This window comes from Mesoplodon mirus, assembly GCF_964341445.2.
Source record: "Mesoplodon mirus genome assembly, chromosome: 3".
NCBI classification, from domain to species: domain Eukaryota; kingdom Metazoa; phylum Chordata; class Mammalia; order Artiodactyla; family Ziphiidae; genus Mesoplodon; species Mesoplodon mirus.
The window spans coordinates 139,138,541-139,158,858 of NC_138978.1; the positions used below are offsets into that span (position 1 = coordinate 139,138,541).

A 20,318-nucleotide genomic window follows, 5' to 3' on the forward strand; every position below is an offset into this window, starting at 1 on the left:
CTACAATGAGATATCATCTCACACCAGTCAGAATGGCCATCATCAAGAAATCTAGAAACAATAAATGCTGGAGAGGGTGTGGAGAAAAGGGAACACTCTTGCTCTGCTGGTGGGAATGTGAATTGGTACAGCCACTATGGAGAACAGTATGGAGGTTCCTTAAAAAACTAAAAATAGAACTACCATATGAGCCAGCAATCCCACTACTAGGCATATACCCTGAGAAAACCATAATTCAAAAAGAGACATGGACCAAAATGTTCATTGCAGCTCTATTCACAATAGCCCGGAGATGGAAACAACCTAAGTGTCCATCATCGGATGAATGGATAAAGAAGATGTGGCACATATATACAATGGAATATTACTCAGCCATAAATAGAAACGAAACTGAGCTATTTATAATGAGGTGGATAGACCTAGAGTCTGTCATACAGAGTGAAGTAAGTCAGAAAGGGAAAGACAAATACTGTATGCTAACACATATATATGGAATTAAAAAAAAAATGTCATGAAGAACCTAGGGGTAAAACGGGAATAAAGACACAGACCTACTTGAGAATGGACTTGAGGGTATGGGGAGGGGGAAGGCTAAGCTGTGACAAAGCGAATGAGAGGCATGGACATATATACACTACCAAACGTAAGGTAGATAGATAGTGGGAAGCAGCCGCAGAGGACAGGGAGATCAGCTCGGTGCTTTGTGACCGCCTGGAGGGGTGGGATGGGGAAGGTGGGAGGGAGGGAGATGCATGAAGGAAGGGATGTGGGAACAGATGTATATGTATGACTGATTCACTTTGTTATAAAGCAGAAACTACTAAAAAAAAAAGAAACTGGATAAGCATAAAAAAAAATCAAGATGAATATAAGGTTGGCTCCCTGTGTGGTGCTGAGGGAGAAATCATCTCATGGCTGACTCTTTCCTGCCTTCTGGTGGTTGTAGACAATTCTTTTTTTTATTTTTTAAAAAATTTATTTATTTAATATATTTATTTTTGGCTGCATTGGGTCTTCGTTGCTGCGTGCGGGCTTTTCTCTAGTTGCAGCGAGCGGGAGCTACTCTTCATGGCGGTGCACAGGCTCCTCATTGCGGTGGCTTCTCTTGTTGCAGAGCACGGGCTCTAGGCACTTGGGCTTCATTCGTTGTGGCCCACGGGCTCTAGAGCACAGACTCAGTAATTGTGGCGCAAGGGCTTAGTTGCTCCGTGGCATGTGCGATCTTCCAGACCAGAGCTCGAACCCATGTCCCTTGCATTGGCAGGCAGATTCTTAACCACTGCACCACCAGGGAAGCCCCTTGTAGACAATTCTTGCTCTTCCTTGGCTGGTTCATGCATCTCTTTTATGTCTACCTCCGTCTTCACACAATGCTGTCCCCTGCGTGTGTGTTGTCACTGTGTATCCCCTTCTCTTCTTATAAAGACACGAGTACTTGGATTTAGGGCCCTCCCTAATCTAGTATGACCATATCTCAACTAATTTTATCAATATAGACCCTATTTCCAGATATGGTCACATTCTGAGGCTTAGGGTAGACATGATTTTGGAGGGACAATATGCAACTCCATCATCTATTCCTAATTTGCTGAAGATTTTTATGACAAATTTGTGTTACATCTTGTCAGATGCCTTATCTGTTTCCACAGAGATGACAGTATGATTGGCGCTTTTAGTCTGATTACTATGAAAATCGCATTGATTGCTTTTCAAAAGTGAAACCAACCTTGCATTCTTGGAAATAAACTTATCTTTTCATGGGGAATTAATACATTTATGTATTGCTGGATTTAATTTTCTAATATGTCGTTAAGGATTTTGTGGCTAAGTTCAAGAAGAGTTTTGTTAGGTAGTATTTTTAATGTCTTTTTTGGTTACTTTTCTATTGAGATAATTTGACATACCATAAAATTCACCCTTTTTAAATGTACAATCCAGCGGTTTTTAGCATACAGTTGACCCTTGAACAACGAGGGGTTGATCTGCGTATAATTTATAGTCAGTCCTCTGTATCCAGGGTTCCTCTGCATCCACGGATCCAACCAACCATGGACCGTGTGGTACTGTAGTATTTACTATTGAAAAAAGATCCATATATAAATGAAGCTGTACATTTCCAACCTGTGTTATTCAAGGGTCAACTGTATCTACAAAGTTGTGCAAATATTACCACTACTTAATTTCAAACCATTTTCTTCAACACCAAAAGCAACTTAGTACCCTTTAGCAGTCTCTTCCCACTATTCCCTCTCCTCCCTACTGGTAACCACTAATCTATTTTTTGTCTCTATACTCTATTTTGGATAAACCCTACTGATATTCTTCAAGTGTGTTAATCTTTTAATATCATCTTATAACTTCTTTTCGATAATATCTCCCTTATAGCTACTTTCCATCATTCTAATTTGCCTTTAGTTTCTTGAGTCCTACAACACACAAATACACAAAGTCCTTCTTTGGTACTTTCATCATTTCTTCCAATTCTAGTTCTTCTATTGACTATTATTCTCCTGCTTATAAGTCACATTTTCCTGATTCTTGGCATGTCTAGGAATTTTCTTAATTGGATGCAGGACAGTATAACTACTACATTGCTGAATGTCTAAAATTTATTTTCCTCCTTTAAAGAGTGCTGACTTTTTTTCTAGAAGGCAATTAAATGATTCACATATCAGGTTGGTTTTTCTCAAGACTTATTTTGAAGCATTGCTAATTTGAGGGTAAAATAGGTTTTACGCTGGAGCAAATTTAGGCTTATTACTACTAGTAGTCTTATTTCTAGGCTAGAAATATTAGGCTTACTACTGTAATTATTTTACTACTAAAATATTAACCTTCTGGGAACTTTACGGAATGTCCTAGGTTATGACAATTGATTCTCCAGTAATGTTGGTTGGATCTTTCATATCTCTGCACCCCATGTAATCTCTGAGAATTTTCTAGTGTTTACCATCATCCTGTCATTTTTCCTAATCTCATAAACTTTCATTGCATTGTCCACATATGCAGTTTAGTATTCTGCAAAGACTCAGTGCAATTCCTGTTCAGGGTTTTGGTGCTCTTTTTCTATATAGGTTCCTCCTATGTCGAACTATGCCTTACAACTTACAACTACCTCAGTGCTCCTGAACTTCAATCTCTTTATGCTTAGCTCAGTGATATTACTGTGCTCTACTTGGGATCTCTTTCTCTGCCTTGTGGTTCATAATGTGTCTCTAGACAATTTTATTTCTCACACTACTTATTTTCTCACTTTGGGGAATCCCAGGCCTGTGCTGTCAATTGTCCAAGGTCTATTTTTGTTTGTTTGCTTTTGTTTGTGTTTTCTTCCCTATTCTCCACTTGTTTGTGGTGGAGGTTAAGTCTGGCTATTTTATTTGATATTGCCAGAAGCAGAAGTCTAGTTCATAAATTTTAATTAGTATATTAATTCAGAAATCAATTCCCCCACTCTTTCTCTCTTGCAGTTATAATTAATAAGTAGTTCAGTACTTCAGGGGACTTTATTGTTAATCATGTGATTTGTTGACAGGTTTTTAATATATTTATTTTACTTTTTTAATATATTTGTATAAAGGTAGTTATTATGTGCACATAAAATACAGTTAATAAAATACAAAGTAAACTACTTCCTATATATTATTACAGACTTAATGTCCTTTTCTGAACTTGCTTTATGTTGTGAAAAATCACTTAACTTGGACTCTTGGCTTTTAATAAAAAGTAAGTACAACATCAGTAGTTTGAAAAAAATTATTTTGTTTTATTTTATATTGTATACAATTTTAATGAAGACTTTAGTAAAAACTTTATGTGATATATAAAGTAAATTTAAAAACATGAACTCTGAAATTAGGCTGCTTGAGTGTGAATCCCTATTTTATCATTTATTTGGTCTGTAACCTAGGAATGGTTAGTTATACTTTTTATATGTTATCTTCCTAATCTGGGAAATAATAACATCTATTTCACAGAGTTGTGAAGAGTAAATTATGTGTGTGTGCCTAAAACCGCTGGTACATCTAACAGCTGTAAAAGTAGTTATTATTATTCCTGTACACAAGAGAAAATATAAAGAAGAAACAATACAGAATTAACTTTACAAGTATAATTAAATTCATTTTTATGATGAAAAATAAAGTCACTGAAAAGGCAAAATAAAATAGCACTTCTGTTGATCACTCAGGATCTGAACCAAGTTCTGAAATAAGACAAAAGTGTGACCAAGTAGAAGAACAGAGTATCACTTGTGCCTCTCTACAAAGCTAGAGTATATTCTTCTGTAAGATTCCTGTGTCTATATAGACCTTGTAAAAGGTCAGGACTCACACTTGTCCAGGTGAGAGAAAGAGACACCAAGGGCCCTGATTGAGAAATGATGCAAAGCACTTTAGTTCTCTGAAAAGGAGTAAGGCATGTATCAAAGAGCAGATTTTAAAACAAGATATCTCATTTTCATAGAAAGAAACGTAAGAATTGGAGAATGCTCATTCCCACTTAGAAAACACATAATGAGCTAGTAACTGTCACTAGTCCTGCTTTCCACCTGGGATCATTTTTGCTGTTGCTCCTTTTGTTATTTTTATCCCTTCCGTGCTTTTTGTTCTTATAAGTTTATGCATTAAAAATTACATTATGTTCATTACATTTGAATTGGGGGGTAAGTGGAGCCAAATTAATGTATTTAATCTGTCACCTTTAAGTGGAAGTCTTGCTTACATTCCCTCTTCTGAAAATGTACTGACTAAACCTTTATTTCAGAACATCAGTATAATGCAGAAAATAACTGCTTTATGGGGTGTTTCTAAACCTTTTCTTTTTTAAATCACATAGCCCAACCAAAATAAAATAGGCTATTATTTATTGTTTGGTAAGTCAGCTATACACTGCTATCTTACTTAATTTGCCTAACACAGTTAAAGGTTGTTATCCAGGAGAGTTCAAGGCTGACATTAGTTTAGGATAATGAGGTAGCAGAATATGTAATTTGTTTTGCATAGACTGAGCACTGTTGTAAGTAATGGAGATTTATGTTAATAGCAAAGTCAGCATAACTGACGTGGCAGACAAAGAGTAAACGAAATTTATGCACCATCGAGCTATTATTTTGATAAAGTAGATTTTCCTCCGAGATATTTAAAGGCCTTAGGAAAATAGTATCAATACATAGAAGCAGCCATTACATACTCCAGTTTGTTATCAAATTATGTTTTCTTAAAACTGACTTATCTGATGGGAGTAATCCAATCACAGGGTACAGTACTAGGTAAGAAATAATCAGGTTAAAAAATTATAACACAGTTACTTAAATTTGAATATAAGTTTTAACTGTTAATGTAGGAGTTTTTCAGTTTATCTACAATGCTTAATGTTAAAAAGTTGTATCAATTTACTTATAAATTTTTATTGTCTCAATAATGCATTCCAATTTGCTGTGAGACTTTATAAACAAATGTCACAAGTCTGCTCCTTGTTTTTCTTAGTTCTAAGATAAGGTATTTGACTAGGTAGTACTTACTGTTAAACAAACAGATCAGAATTCATGGATACTTGAATACAATTGTCAGGTGAACACTAATGATAGCTGAAAGCTTAAGTAGGGTCTTTCCCAAGAATGCCTGTTTTTTTTTAAATTAATTTTTATTGGAGTATAGTTGCTTTACAATGTTGCATTAGTTTCTACTGTACAGCAAAGTGAATCAGCTATACGTATTCATATATCCCCTCTGTTTTGGATTTCCTTCCCATTTAGATCATCACAGAGCACTGAGTAGAGTTCCCTGTGCTATACAGGTTTTCATTAGTTATCTATTTTATGCATAGTATCAATAGTGTATATGCGTCAATCCCAATCTCCCAATTCATCCCACCACCACCCCTCCACGGCTTTCCCCCCTTGGTGTCCATACGTTTGTTCTCTACATCTGTGTCTCAACTTCTGCCCTGCAAACCGGTTCATCTGTACCATTTTTCTAGGTTCCACATACATGCGTTAATATATGATATTTGTTTTTCTCTTTCTGACTTACTTCACTCTGTATGACAGTCTCTAGATCCACCCACGTCTCTACAAATGACCCAATTTTGTTCATTTTTATGTCTGAGTAATATTCCATTGCATATATGTACCACATCTTCTTTATGCATTCCTCTATTGATGGGCATTTAGGTTGTTTCCATGTCTTGGCCATTGTAAATAGTGCTGCAGTGAACACTGAGGTGCACGTTTCTTTTTGAATTATGTTTTTCTCTGGGTATATGCCCAGTAGTGGGATTGCTGGGTCATATGGTAGTTCTATTTTTAGTTTTTTCAGGAACCTCCATACTGAGATCCTTCAACTTCTAGGAATGCCCTGTCCCAGAACTCCCTCATAAATGCACTATATGGGATGCATGGGTCCATGCACCCTCACTGCAATGTCAGGACAGCTCTAGACAGTCGGTGTTTCTAAATTTAAAGGAGTGGATGGGTATAGAAGGAGAAGTTGAGGCCGTGCAACAAGACAGGATTGCAGGCTCTGCAAAAGTATTGTGCTATGATAGAAGTGGATTTTCACTCTGATGTTCATGCTCTTTGAGCATTTTAGGAACCAATATTGCATCTCCAGTGCAAGGAGAACTATGCTTTTTATTGTTTTGAAGGACATGTGCGTGTGTGTTTAGTCTAAAATCGCATCTGTTACACGGAAATAGATAAGCATCTAATCACGGTGTTCATCTCGTTATATACCCCCATGTCTAAATGACAAAAAGACTTTCTTCCTTATCTCTATTCAATTGTTCATTTATTTTGGTCATAGTATAAAAAAGGGGAGTGTGTGTGTGTATGTGTATATGAGTGTCTCTCTGTGTGTGTAGGAGTTAGAAAACATATTGTAATTTTAGTAGCTTCTATGTTTCCTATTCTTGCCACACCTTTAAACTATAAGAGATCCTTCAACTTCTAGGAATGCCCTGTCCCAGAACTCCCTCATAAATCACTCCCTTCCATTAATTTATATTGAAAAACAATTTCGCAAGTTTCAAGATAAAAACCATTCTTATTTTCTATGGGATATTTTCCTTAATCCTTTAGTTTGGGTCACATTTTTATTTAGGGCTCAGTAACACTCAGACATTACATTTGTCATCATTCTATTCAAGCTTTAGATATGGAATCCTTCCTTCCATTTACCTCTGCTCCATGGCCCCTGTGGCCAAGGAATGGTTGTTTATTTCTGGATAGTTATGGGATCTAACACAGTTGGGCACTGTTACATTCACTATATGCTTTTATATTTGGCTTTCTAATTTATGAATATTTGCATTAAAAAGTATGATTAAAATAATGGCTAACTTATCTACATTTAATCTAAATAGAAAATAAACCCTGTTAAGGGTTGTGACTTCTTTAAGAAGTTTTTTCCTCAATCTTCCACTATTTAAGAGAAATAATTAAATTATGATTCTGTCATGAAACTAATTCCAAAAGAGAATAAAATTACTAAGTCTACATATTTTAGAGGCATATCATGTACAGATACTGAGACCATTTTAATGTTGAAAATGTATTCCATCTACCATCGGAAGGCTGATATACAGTGACATAATTGTATTTTTTGACTCTTAGAAATATGTTGACTATTAACTATGTTGTAACCTGAAATTTAAAAGTGGTTTTGTGGTTCCATTTGTTTTTCTTTCTAAAAAAATATCCAATGTATACAATATTTATTGAAGAATTATTTTCTACATGTTTCACTAACTTATTATTATTTCCTTTAACTCTACAATATTTTCTTAACATGGTTATTAAATAGTATATAAGCTTACATTTTTTTCTGGGGTATGAAGCCAAGTAAAGATATAGATCACATTAAAGTCTATTTTAAATTAAAAGTAAAGATCAAAAGCACATCTGGTAGGAAATGGTAGCCAAAGGGAAGAAACCAGAGAATAATATAATAAACAGTAAAAATACCACCTGCTCACAATTTCTTTCTCTTTTTTGAGCAGTAGTTCCTTAGAATATTAAGAATTTGGCACAAAACTCTACTTTATATATTCTAGGCAGCTGTGCCACCCTGGATATCTTCAAATATGTTACTCAAATATAGTCATTACATTTTTTACTCATATAATTTTCTTGGTACATAAAAGTATATTTAATGCTTATAAGCAGTTATATGTAAGTACCTTCAATCTGTTTGAAAATTGTGACTATATTATTAGGATACTTAAGTATGTATGTGACTTTTATAATTATCAAATATTTGTGAGTACTTAGTATGGTATTATTAATTTTTTTTTTCGGTACGCGGGCCTCTCACTGCTGTGGCCTCTCCCGTTGCAGAGCACAGGCTCCGGACGCGCAGGCTTAGTGACCATGGCTCACGGGCCCAGCTGCTCCGCGGCATGTGGGATCTTCCCAGACCGGGTCACGAACCCGTGTCTCCTGCATCGGCAGTCAGACTCTCAACGACTGCGCCACCAGAGAAGCCCTAAAATGTTTTTCTTATAACATCACAGGTGAGTATACGTACTGGGGAGAATAGAGTTCAGAAAACATTTCCTCAATGCCCTAAAAGCTGCTAACGTGAGGCACTAACCATTTTTCTTATTGAAAATAAATAAGTTGTCTAGTTTCATATGGAATTTATGTCTGTAACGACTACCTCTAGACTCATGAATCATGAAAGGTAAAAACAGCAGAACATATGGTGGTTTTTGCATATTTTCTCCAGAGAGCCCATTTCTAAAGTTTTTCAGAATTTGTCTTAAATTTGCCAGCATTACTCATCCAATTTTCATGAAGAAAGAAAAATATCATTTTTTTCCTTCTTTTTAGAGATTGGAGAGGAAAACTGCAAAGTAAATTTTGGTATTATATGTATATATACACATTTGTATAACATTATGTATTCTGCTAAAATATTAACACTATCTGAGCCTTCAGTATAACCATCTGATTAGGTAGAGTCTATTTATTATAAAGATTAGTAAACACAATTTTAGCACTAGGCATTGCCTTAGGTTTAGACTACATGAAAACTGGCCTGACCCTAACAAGTCATGAACAACTCAGAATCTTCCTTAATGAGCTCACAATGTCTCAGAAGTGGAAGACAGGAAAAATCAATAATCATATTACAATAAACTAAATAGATGTATAACACTATTAACAGTAGTCATCAGACCTTCTAATGTTCCTAAGCTTAATCATTACCTAATTTAATCATCACAATGCATTTATCATCCCTGTTACACAGTTGAAAATTGAGAGGTTAAATTATTTGCCCATTAGTAATAGTAGAACATAAAGACTAAGACCAATCCCACAATCTGACAACAGAATCCAAAATTCCTTGGAAAGGGACACTTGGTTTATGTTGAAATTACTTTTAGTGCCATGGAGGACAAGGTAGAAGGTAAATGTGAGGATAATAAGAGTGAAACACAAGCTGATTCTTGAAGTGTAACAAAGAATTTCATGTGAAGGTGGTGTGATAGACATTGCAAACCAAAAATCAACTCATACACAGGTCTTGGATAATTATGACTTAGTCATTATTTGCTATGCAGTACAAGTAACTTATGTTTACAATATGTAAAAAAATGTGGTGAAAGTGAGGATGAAATGTTAGAGTGAGCTAAGTTATATGAATGGAAAATGTGTAATTACATGCAAAATTGACAGAACTTGGTGACTAATATGAAAAAGGTGAGAACCTTGAAATTATTGTTATATACTCTTATTGTCAATGTTTAACTCTAAAAGTGATATAGACACAGTCTTCCATTTAATCTTAATGTAATGTCTCCTTGCCTATAGTAATGTTGATATTTTAACCCAATAAAATATGCATGTACACTAATTATGACATATTGAACAAGTTTTCAGCATACCTTTAAAGAATTCCTGATGTAATCAAGATATCTAGTATCCTTTACAACTACAAGTGAAGAAACCACCCAGAGCTTTCTTTTACCTTGCTCCCCAAGTATGGGAAAAATTTCTCAAAGATGGGAAACAAAAGACATATTGATGCCTTTGTTATCAAGCAGTACAACAGTAGCATTGAGTTTTTCTCTTATAGATCTAGATATTACAGAAATCCCATAGGTAATGTTCTGAAGATAGCATCACAAGATGGCAAATGTAAGTGGACAGATCTGGGATGCTCGGTCACCACGCCTGCATATGAACTGTTTTTGTATTGTGGCCCATGGCACTGTATTTTCAGTAAAGTCTGCACTCAAATAACTCTCTTACCCTCAAGTTGAGATCTATTAGTTATTGGTATCAGACTGGGAAACAGAATCAGCAAAGGTAAAATTAGCTTTACAGCAAAAAGTTTACTAGTGAGGTAGAGAGCCCCGATTTAATGCCAAAATGTTCAGTGGGAAGATAAAGTATTTCTTCCACTGAACAACATAAGAAAAATTGCATAAAGCAAAGATGTTTTGTATCACAATTGCTGGTGTCATCATCATTTACCACCAGGTAGCAAAGCTCTTATAAAGCATTGGTAAATAAGACAGTGAAGCATTAGTGTAATAATAGAAAAAAAAGGCCAGTAAAATAGAATAAAAGAGAAGCCAGACAGACATACACTTTACATGGTTAGCTCATGTGTGACAAATCTTCCACTGCAGTGAAATGTAGTATTTTTTAGAAATACTGTGGTTTCATTTAAATAGGTACACAGGAAAACAAAAATGTGACGCCTACCTCACACTAAACACAAAAATATATTCTAGGTAGGTTATAGATTTAAATGTGAGTAAAAATAGTTATCTCTTACAAGACAAAACATAGGGAAATATCTTCAAAATCTTGGAGTAGGAATTATTTCTTAACCAGGCCTTGAAAAGCAATAACCATACAGGAAAAGATAAGAGATTGGACTATATTAAGAATAAGAACTTCTGCTCATAAAAGGCATTTTATAAGAGTAAATACACAGGCCAAAGTATGGATAAAGTTATTTAAAATATATATTTTTCTAAGAAAAGACTCAGATCCCCAAATATAAGGAATTCCAATGTATTAATAATAAAAGGCAAATAACCCCACAAGAGTTGGCAAAAGAAAGGGATGACCCAAAACTTATATGCATACCATTATTAGTCATCAGGAAAAATGTATATTAAAGCAAAGTTAGGATTCATTACATACTGAACAGGATGGCTAAAATGTAAAAGAAAAAATACCAAAATGTGATGAATGTGTTTAACAACTGGAGTTCATATATATTACTGTTTGGAGTGTAAACTGGTAGAACACCTTTGGAAAAGTTTGGTATTATCTACCATATTAAACATATGCACATCTGTAATATAATTATCTAGAATAAATATGTGTATATGCCTATAGGAGCATTATCTGTAACAGTTAGTGACTGGAAACTATCTAAATGCTTCTCATGAGTAGAAAAATAAACCAGTTATAGTTTATTTGAACAATGGAACACTATACAGCAAGGAGATTTTATACACTTAGTATATTAGCAACCATATGGATAAATCTCAAAAACACAGTGTTGAGTGAAAGAAGCCAAAGACAAAAAACTATATTCTTTACGATCCCATTACACAAAGTTCCGATATAGACAAAACAAGTCTATGTTGGGAGAATTCAGGATTGTGGTTGTGCTTGGGACATATTGACTGGTAGGAGACATTAAGGGTCTTTTGAGGTGTGGTGATGTTCGTTTCTGCATCTGAGTGGAGTTGATGCAAAGATGGGTTGATTTTGTGAAACTTCAATATGCTGTAATATTTTGGATTATGTAGTTTTCTGATTGAATGAGTCTCATCAAATATTGACAATGGTTACTTAATTACCAAGTTTGTGGAATTTCTTTCTGCTTGTACTTTATTTATTGTTTGAATTTTACTATTGAGCATGCATTACCTTCTCAAAAACTATATATTATCCTTTTCATAGGTTATAACATTGTTTTTCTTCAAGTTTATCAATAAAATCAAGATGTTAACTCTTTGCTTGCAGACTGTTGTGCATTAATTCAGTTTTTCAAGAATGGGAGTTTTAGTATCTCTAATGGAGAGGTTGTCAAGACATTAGTTGGTTAATGTATCAGTAATAATGCAGAGTTTATGTTTATAGCCATTATGTCTTTTGATTTCAGTTAATGGAAACAAATGACAAACACTATTATTGGAGAATATATGGAAAAATTAAAAATGAGGCTTTCATCTAATGACACTTTATGAATTGATGATGTTGTCTGATTTGTCATATGCTTGCTTGTGTAAGTGGATACTAATGTATAGAGAAAAATATATTTCAGTGAAATGGTATTTAAAATGGGCTCTGTAATAAAGAATATCAAATAAGTATAGTTTCAACTTTATAGTGCTAGGAAGATACTTGTAAGAAAAACAGAAAAAGCAAGCAGTGAATCGTATGGATATATCTATAATTTTAACAACAATCTACAGAAGGGAAGAACAGTGTAGGCAGGAGAAATTGCGTGAAAAAATCTTAGAAGATACTGTATTCAAACTGAAGATAGAATGATATGTACTTTTTAAATAAATGCAGAAGTCAACAAACTTTGTTTATAGGGTCAAATAGTAAATAGTTTTGGCTTTGTAGATGGTACAGTCTTTGTGACAACTACTAAACTCAGCATTTGTAGCACAAAAGCAGCCACAGATGATATGTAGACGTATGTAAACAAATGTGCAAGTCTGTGTTACAATAAAATTTTATTAAACAATAAGCAGGTGACAGACCAGATTTGACCCACAGGTTAATTTTCAGACTCCTAAAATAGATTGCTATGAAACTTAAATTCTAAGTTTTTCGATTCTGATGTAAAAGGACTATTTTTTGTGTGTGTGTGTGTGTGGTACGCGGGCCTCTCACTGTTGTGGCCTCTCCCGTTGCGGAGCACAGGCTCTGGACGCACAGGCTCAGCGGCCATGGCTCACGGGCCCAGCCGCTCTGCAGCATGTGGGATCTTCCCGGACCGGGGCACGAACCCATGTCCCCTGCATTGGCAGGCGGACTCTCAACCACTGTTCCACCAGGGAAGCCCAGGACTATTTTTATTATAAATTTTTAATTCTGCAGCATTAGGTAAAATGTAGTAAGATGCATTACTAGGTAATATCTTAAGCAGTACACATTAAGTATGGAGTTTTCCCTAAAAACATAGAAATAATATGATCCAGCAATTCCACTTATGGGTTTTTCAAAGCGTCTTATCAAGTGATGAATGGATAAGAAGATGTGGGGTGTGTGTGTGTGTGTGTGTGTATGTATATATATATGCATATATATATGGATAATATTCCATATATATATGAGATATTACTCAGGCATAAAGAAGAATGAAATCTTATCATTTGTGACAACAAGGATGGACCTAGAGGGTATTAATGCTAAGTGAAATAAGTCAGACAAAGACAATTACAGTATGATGTCACTTATTCGTGGCAACAAAAAAGTTAACCAACATAACAAAATAGTAAGGCAGTCATAGATACAGAGAACAATGAAGTGGTTGCCAGAGGGGAGAAGGGTGCGGTGTTGAGAGAAATAGCTGAGAGAGATTAAGACTTACAAACTGGGCTTCCCTGGTGGCGCAGTGGTTGAGAGTCCGCCTGCCGATGCAGGGGACATGGGTTCGTGCCCCGGTCCGGGAAGATCCCACATGCTGCGAAGCAAGACTTACAAACTTCCAGTTACAAAATAAATGCATCCTAGGGACAAAATGGGCACCATGGAGAATATAGTCAATGATATTATAATAATTTGGTTACAGATGGTATTTAGAGTTATCGTGGTGATCATTTTGTAATGTATAGAAATATCAAATCACTATATTGTGCACCTGGAACTCTGTGTTGTAGTTCAACTAAATTAAAAATATACTTCAATTAGATTAAAAAAAAACACTCCTGGCAAAAATGAATTAAGCAAGAAATTGTAAAATATTTGATCAATGTGTTAAAAGTGGAAGATCATCATAAGAGATCTGATATATGAATGTTGAGGTCCCTGAAAGAGTAAAATCAAAGCAAGGATACAAAGCAAATATTAAACATTCTGATACAAAGTTTTCTGAAACAAAAAAGGCTTTGAAATTGTTTATTAAAATGAACAATGAACATTCAATTGCAATGACCAATAGCAAATAATACTATGGAAAAATTACTAGCTTTAAAAATAAAAATACTTTGGGCAGCTAGAATAAAAGCGCAGGAGAAAGAGAAGGGAACAAAAATTAGAATTTTAAGAGCCTTTTTGGAGAGAAATTCTCTGTGTCAGAAGATAATAGAGAAACATATTTCAGATAGGCAAGGAGAGAAATGATGAATCATGAAATTTTTACCAGCCAAGCAGACTGAATATCGAAAGTCCTGACATCAAATCATGAAAGATCTAGGGTAATATTGTTCCCATGAACAATGGAATGAACAGACTTCAGAAAACAGAATCTTTAGAAAGTGACATAAGGACAGATGGTAAATAGAAAATTTGCAGTTCCTTACTCAACTTAGACTGAATAAGGATTGTGTGTGTGAGAGAGAGAGCGCGATCTTGGTGGTAGATACCAGGGTGACTACCTTACAACAATTCATTAAGTTCTACCTCTGTTGAGGGTGCTTTTCTATACACGTGTTTTATTTTATAGAAAATTATTTTAAAAGCAACTAGATAGATAATATAATTTAATTAAAAAACATAAACGTCAAATATATAGATACATATTGAACATATAGAACATAGATATATAAATAATAGATAAAACTGTAGCTAAAACTAATACTCAATCTGCACAATGAAACAACCGAGCTTGTATTAAATGAAGAGGCCTCAGGAGACTAGAAGTGATGTCGCTCCCGATCTTGGTTCAGATGACGCTCCTGGGCTCCAGGTCCAGGCCTTTACAGGAGTGAGACCAGAACCTGCAGCACAAACATAGGCAATGGAGTCACTGAGGAGGTGTACAGTCAGATGGAAGAGGGCTCCCTGGGGAGGGTGAGCAGGATCTGGAAGGCTCCTCGGGCCCTGGACTTGGCCTTGGGCCCTCATGTCCCCAGGGGTCAGATCCACAGGGCACTGGGGTCTGTTTGCTGCTCTTTGCTGAACGTGTGGTCTGCTAGCAGGGAGTGTCTAGAAATGTCCTACAGGACCGATTATACCTGGGCTTTTGGCCGGGCAGCCTTCAACTGACGGGTCCCTGGACAGTGAGACTGAGGCAGAGGAAAGCAGGGGGGCTCAGGGATCCGGGACGAAAAGGCTGATTCCCAACCACCCTGGGCCCTGTGAGGAGCCGGAGGTCTGATGACACAGGGGGTGGGTGAACCTGCCCCTCCACCCTACACTCAGTATAACTGCTCATAAGACCTGCACACTGGAAATGGAGACACCTGGAGTTTCTATTTTCCCTTATAATTCTTTCTAACCCCCAGCCAAACTCTCCTGAGGTTTATAATTTTAAAATGTTATTATGCTGCTGTAAGGAAAACATACGTTTTATCTGTTTAGCATATTGCAACTTTAAAAGTGGACAGAAGACACTGCTTTTCAAACTGTAATAAGACAAGTTATATTTAGGTTATTTAATGACAGAGTTGGAAAAACAAATAAAAAGAACATGAGTAACTTGAATCCTGCCCCTTTAACTCATCCCAAATAAGCATTGCACTGAACTGCTTTCTGGTTTTCCTTAACTTGAATTGAACACATACACAAAAGAATCTACAGAACCTCCAACCTCAGGTTGAGAAATGGTGCCGTGAAGTGACCCAGGCCCCCCAGGGGCCCCACAGAGGGTGAGGGACCCCCAGGGCTTGGGCAACTCCAGGCAGGCTGGAATCCTGCAGTGGCCCTACCTGATGCCAGGACTGTGAAGCACCCACAGGGATGCAGAGCTGGGCCAGGTGAGTTCTCTGCTTGCAAGAGCACTGGGCGCCTGTGTCCTCTTCACACTTTTCCCAGGAGTGCTGGGACTGGGGAGGTCGAGGACCCCCCAACCTCTCACCACAGCTAGCGATTAACTGGGGATGCTCCCTGCTGCCTTTAGGGCGGTTGGGAGGGCAGGGCTCGGTCCCGCAGAGAGAGGTGATGAACTTTCCAGTGGGGCTCTTCAAAGGGAACATGCTGGAACAGTACCTCCTAGAGTCATGCACATGGTGGCCCCGCAGTGCCCTACAGCCTCCCCTGTAGATGTAACAGCTGCCGGAGGATGCAGCCCAGCAAACATGGGGGCTTGTGTGGATGGGTACATGTGCCCTGGGGAGATGTGCTCCTGGCATCCTCCACTTGTCTGCAGGGTTTATTACCATCCTCTTGTCACCACCTTTGTGGTCACACTCAACAGCAGTCCCCACTGTTTTGGCTGGTGTTTCTGAAGCAGCAAAATGTAAGCTGGGGACTTATGGATGGAGAACACGTGCACTTGTCTGCCCCACCTTTTCACCTCCAGCCCTCCACGTTCATGCTTCCTCTTCCTGGGCTTCCTCTTCATCAGAAAGGAATTCCTCAAAAAGTTCTCTCCAGAAGGGGGACAGAGAATATCTTGACATCTGGAAGGAAGAGAACAGTCAGCCAGGTCTACGGCCACCCAGGGCAGGAAAACAACCATATGGGGTAGCTCACGGCAGAGCCGGACTTCGCCGTGGGCCCCGAAGGCTGGAGGGGGCCGAGACCTGCTGACTCGAGCCCCATCTCCTGCTCAGGCCACTCATGGTGACAAAGACAGATTCAATGGTGCATACCTCTGGTCAAGAGCCAGAGACATGCTAAGAAAATGTGGGAGGAGGCCTGCAGGAGAGATCACACATCTAATATAAGATCCCAGGACCCCCGGAGCCTGGATGAGACCAGGTCCTCCAGAATGACAATGATAAAAAGAGGGAAAGAGGAGACGAGGTAGGGTTACAAGGAAGAGTCTATGGATTTGAAAAAGAAAATTTAGAAAAAGACTTGCAACAGGAAATAAATTACCATCCGCATGTTGCTCTCTTTGTCAGAAACGTCGTCATCTGTCATGTAGAATTGTGGTGTCCAAGGGCAGCAGCCATGTTGGGGTGGACGTGGGAAAGGAAAGGGAAGATTCAGAGTTGGGATGTGACCTTGAGACCCCTGTGTTCTCATCTCCACGACCTCCCAGGGCCTCAATTGTACCACCTCTGCAATGAAGAAGTGGGTCTCTGACCTCCAACATAAGGTTGCCGCCCTCAACTTTCCTACTCCCCTGTGCACAATACCCTAGATGTGCTAACCAGAAAATAAACTTCCATATTAGGCAGTGACAAGCGCAAGAAAGAGCAGCTCATGTGCAAAAGATCATTTTTGATGAGCAAATCAAGAAAAGGTGATTATAGAGCACAGTCACGTCTAAGGACACAATTGCTCTCTATTGTATCATTAAATAAGAAAAAAACAAGCCAGAATTCTACACATATTTTATTCTTCCTTCTGATTTCATATCCACCTTGCTCAGTCTCCAAAGCAGGAGATATAACCCTAAAGTTCCAGGAACCCTCTGCCATTAGATCCTACCTAAGTGTTGTTCCTACTTGTATCCTTTTCCTTATCATGGCCACAAATGTTATCCAAAGTCGATTCTGTACACACACACACATGAATTAACAAGTCTTATGGATACATTTAAAACGTGACTAATGTGACTGAGTAATTGGATATTTTATTTTGTTTTATTTTAATACACTGAGTTAATCATTAATTGAATTAAATAAATTATAACAGGCACATCTAGCTAGTGGCTACCACATTGTAATACACATCCCTCTCTCTCTCTCTCTCTCTCTCTCCATATATATATATATACATATATATATATATATATGTATATATATAAAATATATGGAGGATGTTACCACCGCTCCCCTGGTTATTCCCCTCTGTATGGTCTACCCACTCAAGATGGCTGTTTGCTGATGGTTTACCAAAGGAAAAACCTCTGCCCCTTGAAGATACTTAGCCCAAGCGGTAAGAGGGATGCGTCCCTCTGCAGGTTTCCCTGGTAACCGATGAGCCCATCTGCTGTCAATTCCCCCTTTAACTGGTAGCCTGCCTATTCCGCCCAGAGAGAAGAATGCTGCTACTGCTGCTGCTGCGTTCTGCCTGCCATCGCCTATCTACAGTGGGATGTCTCTCCAGGACCACTTTGCTTCTGACGTGAAAGATCTCCCATCTATTAAACCATGAATGTCTCTGTCCCTGACTCCGGGCTCTTTCTTTAGCCCTGAGTCTGAGCAAGTACAGGGCTTGCAGGCGTGAGAGGTGCAGCCCAACACCTTCTGCAGGGCAGTTTGCTGGCCAGATTTGATGATTCATTTGTAGGTGATTCCTAGGCTCATGCACACTTGCCAGGCACTCATGAGACCTTGGGGACACTGAAACAGTAATGTCAACACCCAGATCCTAGAGGAATTCCCGACAGGTGTTCCACTTGAGGGGAGAGGTAATGAGCATGGCCCAGTGCACCTGTGCTAGACATAATCAGCGAGCAGGTGCAGAAGGGAGGGAGGGACATTCACTCACTTCATGAGGCCAGCCTTCTCACCACTGCCTCTGAAAAATCCAGGGAAGGAAGGGACAATAAGCCCTTAGAAGGTAAATGGCTTGTACACTGAAAACTACAAACCACTGCTGAAAGAATTTAACAAGGAACAAATAATTGAAATGACATATCATATTCATAGACTGGAGACTTATTATTGTTGACATTTCTACACTATGCAAAGGTAAGTATAAATTCATTGTAATAAATATCAAAATCCCAATGTCATTTTCAAAGAAAAAGAAAAAAAAAGATCCTAAAATATATATGGAAACACTAAGGACTCCAAACAGACAAAACAATCCTGAGAACAAAGAACATAGATGGAGGCTTCTCACTTCCTGTCTTCAAAACACATTACAAAGCCACAGGAATCAAAACTGTACGGTACTGACATAGAAACAGATATATAGGCCTAAAGACCAGAATAAATAACCCCCAAGAAAACTCATAGATACATGGCCAAATGAAAATCACCAAGCTTCTAAGACAACAAATAGGGAAAGTATAGTTTTTTCAACACTCAATAGGATGAAAATATAACTTACAGAAAGATTACAAACATATATCAGAAAAGGAGCTAATGTCCAAAATATATAAGAAAAACACTACAACTCAAATGCAAAGTAAGTTAAAAAAATTAAAAAGGACAAATAACTGGGTTCAGAAATGTGCAAAGACTTAAATAAGACATTTCCTGAAAAAGACATACAAATGGCGAACAAATATAGGAAAAGGTTCTCAACCTCACTAATCATCAGGGCAATGCAAATCAACACCTCATACCTGTTAGGCTGTGTATTATAAAGAAAAAAAATTAGCAGTTTAAGGACAAGATGTGGGGAATTGGAAACTTTGTACACTGCTGGTGGGAATGTAAAATGGTGCAGCTCTTATGAAAAAGAGTATGGGGGTTCCGTATAAAATTATAAACAGAAATATCATATGATTCAGCAATCACAGTTCTGGGTATATATCCAAAGGAAATTAAATCAGTATCACAATGAGATGAACTGAGGTTCATTGCAGCATTCTCCACAATAGCCTAGATATGCAACCAACTTCACAAAACAAGTAAGTGTCCTGTGCCTGAGCTAACCTTACGTACATCAAAACAACTCCATAAGTCTCTTAGCCCCTTAGAGAGGATGAAAGCAATATTAGAGTTAAAAGTATCTTGTCCGAATTCCCTCAGTCTGCAACACAGAAACAAAAGTTCTATAGCACGGAAAGCCTCATAAACACACAGCACGTGCCAGGGTTTACCCCAGCCTTGGAAGAACTGGGAAGGATAAGACCAAGGCAGGCCTGAGGAAAGGTGAGAGGACTGGACCAGGACTGGAGTGTGGGGAGCAGGGGCAGAGCTGTCTGGATGGAGCAGTGGGTTGTAAGAAGAGCAGTGACCCTGGGTCCTGCTGCCCTGAGTCTCTGTCCTCGGCCTGGTGAATTCCAGGAGACCAGGTTAGCAGGGCTGTGACAGCCAGTGTGTGAAGCGAGCCCAGCAGCCCCTTCACACAGTCCTCTACAATTCCTGCCGGCCATGAAGGGTCTTTAGGGGCAGCTGGATGTGGAGCCCTCTCAAATGGAAGCATGTCAGCACATCAGCCTTGGGAGGTGCTGAGGATAAAATGAGGAGACTGAGCACATGAACAGCATGTGTTCTCTGACTCATCCACTTCTGGGAGTGCCCTTTCCATGAGGAGTAAACAGTGAGGACAAAAGTAAGGTGAAGCTACAAGTCCTGAAAGTGTAGAGGGAGAGAGTTCAAGT

The 20,318-nt window shown here is 37.9% G+C and overlaps 1 pseudogene across 1 annotated transcript in view; it reads right to left on the reverse strand.

Moving 5' to 3' along the window:
• LOC309799260 (3-hydroxyisobutyrate dehydrogenase, mitochondrial-like) overlaps positions 1-16,119 on the reverse strand; it is a 141,066-nt pseudogene extending 124,947 nt beyond the window's left edge. Inside the window, exon 1 of the transcript in view lies at positions 15,853-16,119. The product of the transcript in view is annotated as a 3-hydroxyisobutyrate dehydrogenase, mitochondrial-like (transcript). The remainder of the gene's footprint in view (positions 1-15,852) is intronic.
• Positions 16,120-20,318: the final 4,199 nt, after the last annotated feature.